Source organism: Rhinopithecus roxellana, chromosome 9 (genome assembly GCF_007565055.1).
Source record: "Rhinopithecus roxellana isolate Shanxi Qingling chromosome 9, ASM756505v1, whole genome shotgun sequence".
Classification (NCBI taxonomy): domain Eukaryota; kingdom Metazoa; phylum Chordata; class Mammalia; order Primates; family Cercopithecidae; genus Rhinopithecus; species Rhinopithecus roxellana.
Window position 1 is genome coordinate 82132287 of NC_044557.1, and position 9845 is coordinate 82142131.

Below are 9845 nucleotides of genomic sequence, written 5' to 3' on the forward strand. Positions count from 1 at the left end.
AAGTGTATGAAGCTGTGACAAGGAGAAGAAAAAGGACTAATAGTCTAACCTACTGTAGTACTTCTTAATATCTAAGTATATTCTAGTTTATTTGCACATGCAGGGTTTTATAGGTTTTCACTGTATATTCTTTGCACTATTATGAATTTAGTGCACTATTGCTGGCTACTCTTGTCGATTTAGTATTTTGGTATTGATGACTTCTAAGACAGTTCTAAAATGTTCTAACCTAATGATTTTGTTTTAACTATTACTCTCAACTACTTCGATTATTCAAGGTGCCACAAACAACTCTTGGAGGGAATGTGGAAATTGCGTTCTTTTGCCTTGGTTCTATAAGGAATATTTCTACTGTAGAACAATAATCAATGCAACTACACACCGCTACAAAGCTATAGCAAGTTCTGAAAGGGTATATTCGCAAGTCAGAACTGACATGGGTTTACCCAGTTATTCACAAATCTACTTGGGACCAATTTGAATGCAGCAGGGGTTATTAAATACATGAACCCTACAAATTCTCAAAGTTTTAACTTTTTCTTGAGGGGGAGCATACTAATATATTGAGGAGCAAAGAAAGGTGAATTCAGTTGTAATATGTTCCCTTGGGCAAGTAAATCTCTGTTTTCTCATCTGTAAAATGATGGGTGAGACTAGATAATCTCATATTCTATGTTAGAATTTTGGTTGCAAATATTAGAACCCAATTCTAAATGGCTTAAGCCAAAAGGGATTTCTCAGTCCCTGCAGTGAGAAAAGATGCTAGAGAAGAGCTCACAGAATAAAAGAAAATGGCAGGAAAGAGGGCTTCAGGAATTGGAATCGAGTTTCAGTGCCCTCAGGATTCTGTGTCCACCTCTAATTTTAGTCTGTCTCTGTTTGATCCATTCTCTCTCATTGTAGATCGGCTTTCTCCAAGTGATGGGGAAAATGGCCTTCCACTGTCCTTTTACCTTGCTGTATCCTGAGCCCAGAGCTAGGTGGCTTCTCCAACTCTAAATTGAGAAATCCTAGAATGAACTCTAAAAAGTTTACATAATATAACCAACCCATGGACCAATGATAGTATAAATAAGTACTATGATTAGACTAATCCAGGTTATAAGCGCATTCCTGTGGCCAGGAATTGGCTATGGGAGTTATGGAAGAGTGTACTGTGCAAGGAACAAATATTAGAAAAAGGGGGGCCAACCAGGAAAATTTGCAAAATAAAATCCACAAACAAGGGCAACCACAGTCCACTGTTGTTCTTTCTTGGTTATAATACTATCTCAGACATAATACTAGTTATCCAACCTTTCAGAAGCCCAAGAAAAGTTTACAGAAAATCAAATGCATCATTGACTATCATGGAAATTACTAGTCTTAATATTTTTTTCTGAATTTGTGAACTTCTGTACTAACATTTTTATTTGCAGCTGTTTCTTGCCAGCTGTTTCAGTTAATTGCTATGTGATCTTGTCAGGTCTTGGTTAGCCTGGGTAAAAGCATAGAGAGGAAACAGCTAAGGAAAAATAAAACAAAAGATCCAGCATCCTGGTAAGGACATTATCTTTAAAATGATTTAGAAACCTACAGCCCTGATTATTCAGGCATTAGATCCCTTGGCACTGTTACAAGCCAAAATGTGTTAACTTGACATTTTGATGTAGTTTCAACTTGAGTAATTCATTTTCTTTCCCTAAATTCCCACTGAAACTTAAGCTAGATAGAAGTGTTTTTCAGCTTTAAACTAAAATATGTACTTGTCCTAAAACCTCAAAGAGTCTGTTATCCTCAATGTTCTTAAATTTGTTCAACAAAACTGGATGCCTTAAATTTTTGTCTAATGGTTTGAAACACTCATTCATCAAAGACTAATTTTAATTCTAAATTTAAAGATATTCTAGGTGGGTTTAAACACGAAAGCGTCTTGAATTACTTCATGCCTTTTTAAACTAAAGAATTAAAGTTATTAGACTTACTTAATATTTGTTAAGCTATATTTTTACATTAAATAGAAATTGTGCACTGATGCAAAGAATTAATACATTTTTTTCAAAAATTCTTACTGTTGCTGGTATGTAATTGGCATTCCAAAAACTGCTAGAAAATTTACAAAGAAAGGGTAAACCTCTATTTTCTCTGCTTTGAGATCTTTATTATTCTTCTATGACACCGAACCACAAGACTACCAAATGGCATGCTCTTTGTTATCATTGCTTAAAGCTGTTTTAATGCTTTTAGATATCTTTTTGAGGCAATACTTCCAGATTTAATGTCTACGAGAATCATTTGGGTGTGTGTTTAAAAATGACGGTTTTTATATTTACCACAAATGTACTGAGACAGAATTTCTAAGGTGAGGATCTAAAAATCTGCATATTTAACAAGTTTTCCAGGTGATATGTCACTGACATTTTGAAAAATCTTGTTCTACACAGTTTAGTGAGAATTGTTGAGTATTTCAAAAAATGGCAGATATAAAATAAAACACATTATGCCATAGAGTTCTGGCCTTTTGAGTATTTAACAATAATATTCTATATCAGCAGTTCTCAACCCAGGCAGCACATTAGAATCAACTGGAAAAAATGTTAAAATTCCCTAGGCCAAAACCACACCCCAGACCAATTAAATCAGAATTCTAAGGTGAGATCCAGACATCAATGTGTTTTAAGCTTCCCAGTTGATTCCAACCTGAAGCCAAGGTAGAAACCATAGCTCTATATAAATTTATAGGCGTGGAAAGAATCTTGAAGGATTGTGTTTTCAAGTAATAGTTAAATATTTGGAGCAAAGAACTTCCTCAAGAGGGCAGAAGTCTAAAACCTATGCACAACTAATCTTACAGTCTTGGATATCAGAGGCAAAGGACCCTCAACCTTGTCATCCACAATCACACCACTCATGAAAACGTAAGAGAGATAATGCCATACAGCTGGCAACTCGTACAAGTGAAGACAAAGAAGGGGATCGTTGTGTGCTCTCCCAGCCTTGTAGGTCATAACACTTTCAAGACACTGCAGAGGTAGAGTGAAGTCAAAAGGAAGACTACATTTATCTTTGTTCCATGCTAAACATGGCCAGCCATATCTTGTTTTAGACTGCTAATAGAACTAACCTGTATTTGTAATTTACTCAGTAAACAGCCATTTACTGATCACCTACAGGCTCCAGGCACCAGGCTAGGAGCTGGGCCTACCATGCTGGAAACCTCTGCTCAAAGGTTATGGAATATAACATAGTTTTCAAAGTGATCTGTCACTGACATTTTGAAAAATCGTGTTCTGAACAGTTTCCATACCATGCTGGAAACCTTTGCTCGAAGGCTATGGAAAATAAGCTAGAAGAGAGCTATTCATACATGCAAATCCTAGGATAATCAGAGGCCCTCTCCACATTCACAAATTGGACATCCATCAACCAACCCCCCAAAACAATGAACTGCTTTTACTCTATGATACTTAGGTTTTCATGGTGCCTATAAAGCGACCACAGAGCTCACTGGAGGGCTCCTTCCCAAGGGATACCACACAAAGAGAGCATCTACATGGTTTAAAAGTTACTGTATATGCCCAGACCTGTACAATCTAACTTAGGGTAAAGATACAAGAAGGTAATGCTATAAAAATGTTCAACCTCGGAAGATGAGAATGTAGCACAGCTTTAATTGCAATAAGGTGAGGGAAATAATTTTCAAAACAGCTTTGAGAAGGGGGAAAAAAGTCATTTGCAAAAGCTCAGTACTTAAAATCTACAGATGGCATAGCCAACAAATAAATCAATTAAAGGATGCAAAGTGTGAACAGAAACATAAATGTGAATTAAAGCCATACAAACTTCAAGTTATGTATGAAGTAAGTATTTTAACCACTGGCACTAAATTTTTAAATTGAATTCTCTGATGAAACAGAAAACTGGCATAATTGCCTCAGTGAAGAGTGGTTTGAGAGTTACAGCTGGTGGGGAAAAAATAAATGTGTTTCTGTGTTTTGAATAGAGAGTAAAGCATGACAGATGAATAGAAAGGGCTTGCCAAGGTACCAACAATAGTCCAGGTGAGAAATAACTAAAGCATCAAACAGTCTCAGAAGCAGAATTTGAATTAAATAGTAGCATGTTTTTCTCCTACGATGCTCACATGCGGCTAGTTCTTACCAATCCTTCCAATGGTGTAGCCATGGGTGTAGCAAGATCAAAGAGTTTGGGGTACTTCCTAAAGCTACTGGCCTCTGTTTGGAGAATTATTTTTTCCTTGACCTTTAAAGGATTTTGTAACAAGTGTTTTGCACCAGTCTTGTGTCCTTTCTTGCTTGTTTACAACTCTTTCTGTGTTTGTGGGGGAGAGGGAGAGGAGTCGGTGGGAGAAGGGTCTTTTTCTTTCAGATGGTGGAGGGCAATACCATCTTAGAGCATTCTCACCCTCTTCCATGGCTGCGTCCTGAATAGAGGGTGAGAATGTGGACCCTGGAGACAAACTGCCTGAATCCCAGCTCTGCCGCTTACCAGCTGTTCCTTTGAGCAGAATTTTCGAGTTGCTTATGACTTGATTTTCTCTTCTATAAAAGGGACAAATAGTATGTTCTCACACAAGTTTTATTTTTAAACAGCTCTGAGGAACGTTTATATTTACAAGAGCCAAATACTTTAAAAATCTACCAATGCCTTACCTAGCAAACAACTCCATCATTTGCAAGGATGAAATGAGATAAGGAGTTGGCATTGTGCCTCCACGAAAAGGGGAGGGGATCTGCAGATGTCAGATATCATCCCTACTTGGATAAAAACTAAAGATTTTAAAAGTAAATTCATAATCATTTATTTCCCCCTCCCCATAAGCCAGCACTTTCTCCAACTGCTTTCAGCAAAGCAGTGGAATTTCAACAACTCAGTTAGAAAATGGCATCACCACTGCCATTTTCCAAATGTGCGTCTCCCTTGGACACACCCAGGAAACTGCAATAATTGCCTTTCAGGATGCTTTACCTCTTACCTCAATCACGTGTGGGCAAAGCCAGCCTTCGTGTGACCTCTTCTTCAGACTGGATACCCTACTGTCTCCTCTTTCTTCTTTCTGGCTAAATCCTGAACCATCCTTCAAGATTCATCTCAAAGCCCACTGCTGCCCCCGAGAACTTTCCACACTGATTTCTGTCATCCCTGAACTCTGAGGGCTCGTGGATTCATCACACCTGCCTCCTGCTCTAATGTTTTAGTTTCATGTGTGTGAAGCTTTGTCTGCCCAAGTAAATGAAAAGCTCCTGGGAATGGGATTAATTCTCCCTCTTTCCCCACCCAGCACAGTGCTATGACACTCACAGATATCCAATTATAGTGGTTGAGCTTGCTTGAATCAGAATTCATTGTAGTTTGCAAGTTCCCACAGATTAGGAAATAATCTTTTTACTTTGTACATTGCCTCAAGCAGTTACTTCTTTTTTAAAAAAACACTTGATGCAAGAAATAATACTTTTGAAGTCAAAATAATTATATGTTAATGATTAAATTTATATAGGAATGCTTTCATTGTGACACCCATAAAATTAAAGATAAAGCAAAATCTTAGAATAAGCTTCTATACTACGGTATCAACAGTAGTTCAAACTCACTGATTGACAGCCTGTTATGAAGAGGTAGTAATATAAAGTACATCACTAAATCATGAAAACAATCATATGAGATAGATATTAAATTATTCCCTTTTTACAGATCAGGAACCTTAAGCACATGTTAGAAAAAAGGGTAAAGACTGAAAGCAAGGCACACGTTTTTCCTTGAGAAGTTATAGAGAATCAACAAAGATGGTAGATTTTTTTTTCTGCCAGACCCTGTTCTAAATGTAGTAACTCATTTAATCCACACAACTTCCTAAAATAAAAACTATAGTATTCCTTCCATTTTACAGACCAGAAAACCCAGAGAGGTTAAATCACTTGCCCAAGGTCACACAGCTAGAAAGTAGCGAACTGGCTTCAAATCTCAGTCAGTCTGGCTCCAGAGTACTGATACCTTTTTTTTATTCTTTGTTTGAGACAAGGTCTTGCTCTGTCACCCAAATTGGAGTGCAGTGGCACAATCATGGCTCACTGTAGCCTCAACCTCCCAGGCTCAAGCAATCCTTCCACTTCAGCTCCCCAATTATTCAGGTGCAGCAGCTCACACCTGTAATCCCAAGGAGGTCGAGGTGGGAGGATCGTTTAAGCCCATGAGATCAGGACCAGCCTGGGCAATATAAATGAGACCTCCGTCTCCACAAAAAATAAAGAGTCCTCGTTTTTAACCAATATACTTACTACACAAGTCAAAAACATGGTTATAATACTGACGATTGTGTAGTATTAAAATGTCAATATCTCTGGAAGAGTTAGACTCTTCAGACCTTGAACTCCTCCCAGCAATCAGCAAAACCCTTGCCCTAAAAAACAACAACAAAAGATAATCATATTTGCTCAGACTTGGCATGGATCTGATTCATAGCAAGCACTTGGTAAATGTTAAGTACTCCTGTCCACACAACTGCTACCACCACATATGCCCTTCTACTATGGCTAGATGACCAACAACACTTAAGAATCATAGCTTCCTGGAACATATGAACAGCATCTTGCTTTTTTTCTTGGGGTCTTTTCTCACAGAACCCTTTATCTTATTTTCTGCTTCTTCAGGGTTGTAAAGGTCTTTCTGAACAGGTCATGGAAAAGAAAAAGAGCATATTATCTGAGAATGGTGCTAACATCATCTCCCTTTATATTTCCCATCCCCAGATGTCCTTTGCACTTTCATCTATTTTCCTTGTCTCTAGGTACGTACTTGCTCAGAAGCCACCAGGCAAACTCAAGGCTTTTCACCATCAGTGGATCCAAAGGCAGCTAGCAAATCAAAGCAATGCTTTAGCCTTTCGCTACGTGAGGCTCGTTAGCTATAAATTCAGGAAGACCTGTGCTCCAAGGACCCTCACAGGGAATTGAAATTCTCTCACAAACCAGGTTTGGTAACAGAGCACAAAATCTGGGTGAGAAGAGGTTTGACTTCCTGCTAGGGGGTGGACTGCCTTCTTTAGGTGGGGCAGTGCTTTCTAAGGGAAAGTGCTGATTAAACAGCACCTGCATAGCGATCTACAGCTGACTGGGATGGGGGTTGTAAGCCACATGCCCTTCAAGGTGGATGAAGCATCTTGAACATTAGCAAAAAGAGAATATTTCCTGGCACAAGAACAATACCTGGCACATAACAGGCACTCAATAAATATTTGTTGTATGAATGAGTGATCCATAGGAGAACATGAAGTATTTATAAAAATAAATACTGACCCTTGAACAACACAGATTTGAACTATACAGGTCCGCTTATTTGTGGATTTCTTTTAACAAAACACAGATTAAAAATAGAGCATTCATGGGATATGAAGCCCATGTATCTGCAGGGCCTGCTTCAGGAATTGGGTACATGCAGATTTTGGTAAACTTAGGGATTTTGGTATACAGGCAGTTTTCATTAAAACCCTTGTTTTACAAACGAGGACACTGAGGTTAAATAATATGCCTTCAGAACATGCAACTAGTAGGTGACAGAAGCAAGATTCAAATTCAGATCACTTTTATTGTAAAAATCTATGCTCATAGGTACTATGTTTCACTCTTGAAGGATGGCTTGCTTCACTAGGTATGTTCCAGAATGTTCTAAAAGTATTGAATCTCTGCCTCCAGAAGTTAATAAGACTTATGAAAGCTGTATTTTGCTGCAATATTTTGGATCTGAATTCAGCGAGATGTCACGATTGTATGACCTTAACCTGTATGACCAGTGTGGATGTGTGTGCCAGCTCCCTTCCCCAGTAGCTTGTCAATTCAGCACCAGCTGATGCCAAACCAGCTGCCACAGCCATTTTTACCAAAGAAGTAGGTCTCTGCATCTTGAAGTGTAGTGTATTGCAAAAAATAGATAAGAGGAAAATATTATATAAGAAGTTGTCAATTCTGCCCCTCTTGAAAAGTATCCAGTGAGGGAGGGCCATTTTATCCACTTTGCGGAAAAGGAAGGAAGGCACAGGAGTACTTTACTCAGGCACTTCAGGAGCAGAGCCTCGGCTCTTTCTTCCCCTTTGGAGTTGGAAGAGACCAATGCCTTTTCAATTCCACTCAAGACAGAGAGGAGACTGTAAGGGCCATTGTTAGCCTGACAATGGAAGATGATTTTCATAGACAAGTTGATTGCTTTCTAAGAAGCAGAAAAATAAAGCTGAATTCAGCAGCTACCCAAGAGTCTGTGAGAGCAGCCACTTCTGAAGGGACAGAAGAAGGCAGCTTTGCCAGCAAGCTCGTTTCCCTCATCGGGGAGGAAAATAGGTTTCACAATATTTTCATATTAGAGCAGTGAACATTCTATCCAAGGTCTGGTAATGTCTGTGGCCTGCTGAAGCTAATAAAAACTTGGGAAATGTTACCAGGAAAATCTGATATCACGAGGCTTAAACTAGCCTAGACATATGTAGAGAGATCTTTTGAATGGATAGATAATGTAAGTAAACAGACCATTTTCTGAGCCTTTAAACTCTATTGTAATAAACCTGCCTTCTCAGAGAAGGGAAAAATAGTCAGCTCCCTAACAAAGCATTGAAAAGGATGTTGAAAAAAAATACTTAAATGTAGGTATGAATGTTGCTGTACACATGACATTTATATAGTAAGTAATAATATAAAGCAGCGTAAAGCAAAAAAAAATCATTGTGCTGTCTATTCATGCTCTACATCAGAAGGTTCATCAAGCAGCTATAGCAATATTCATATCAGCCAAAAGAACTTCTTCACACTATGAATTTTTCTTTACATTTAGCTAAAATGTACTGAATACCTGCATTGAGTATGCACATTATATCAGGTAACCCTATGTGGACCAAATTCTCTAATTACCAGTAACTCTCCTGGGTGATGTTAGCCTCACTTTTTAGATGAGGAAGATTAGGCTCAGAGAGATTACCTAACCTGGGTATCACTGAGGGTGCTTTAAACCACAGGTAACCATACTTAACAATGGCTTAAACACAAATCATTTCAAGTTATCCCCCATAACAAAGAGTTTGAAAGTGTCGGTCTCAGGGCTGATTCAGCAGCCTAATGATGACACCAAGGACCCTGGCTCTATCCATCCTTCCACGCATCCTTTCTTGGTGTGTTGGCTTTTAGTTTGCAGTCTTCTAGTCTTGTGGTTATATGATGGCTGCAGCAGCTCCAGACATTACTTGTTTACACAGCTAAGACCACAGGTCAAATAAAAGGGTGCAAAGGCTTCTCTTCCTGCAACGTCCTTTCCATCATAACAGAAAATTACCCAGGGTCCCCTAACAAAATCTAATTTGACAAAATGGATCACATGGCCATCTGTAGCTGTAAAGGATGATGGGAAAGTGAGTATATAGCATTTTCACCATCACTGGAGGATGGTTTTGTCAGGAAGGAAGGAAGAAATAGAGCAAGAAAGGGAGGAAGAGGAGAGAAAGGGAGGGAGGGGAGAGAAGTGGTAACTGAACCAGCACCAACAGTGTCTGGCGTATTATCAAACTTAGAAGTTGATATAGCTAGAACTGAGTCTCCTTACAAAAAGCATGTACCAACACAAACAACTTCACGGCAGAAAAACAAATAACCTGATTTAAAAATGTGCAAATGACCTAATTAATTTATCAAAAGGAGATATACAAATGGCCAAACAGGCATATGAAAAGGTGATCAACATTACTAATCATCAGGGAATTGCAAAATCAAAATTTCAATGAGATATTACCTCACTTGTTAGAATGGCCATTATCTGTTTATTTTTTTTTTTATTTTTTTATTTTTTTATTATACTTTAAGTTCTAGGGTACA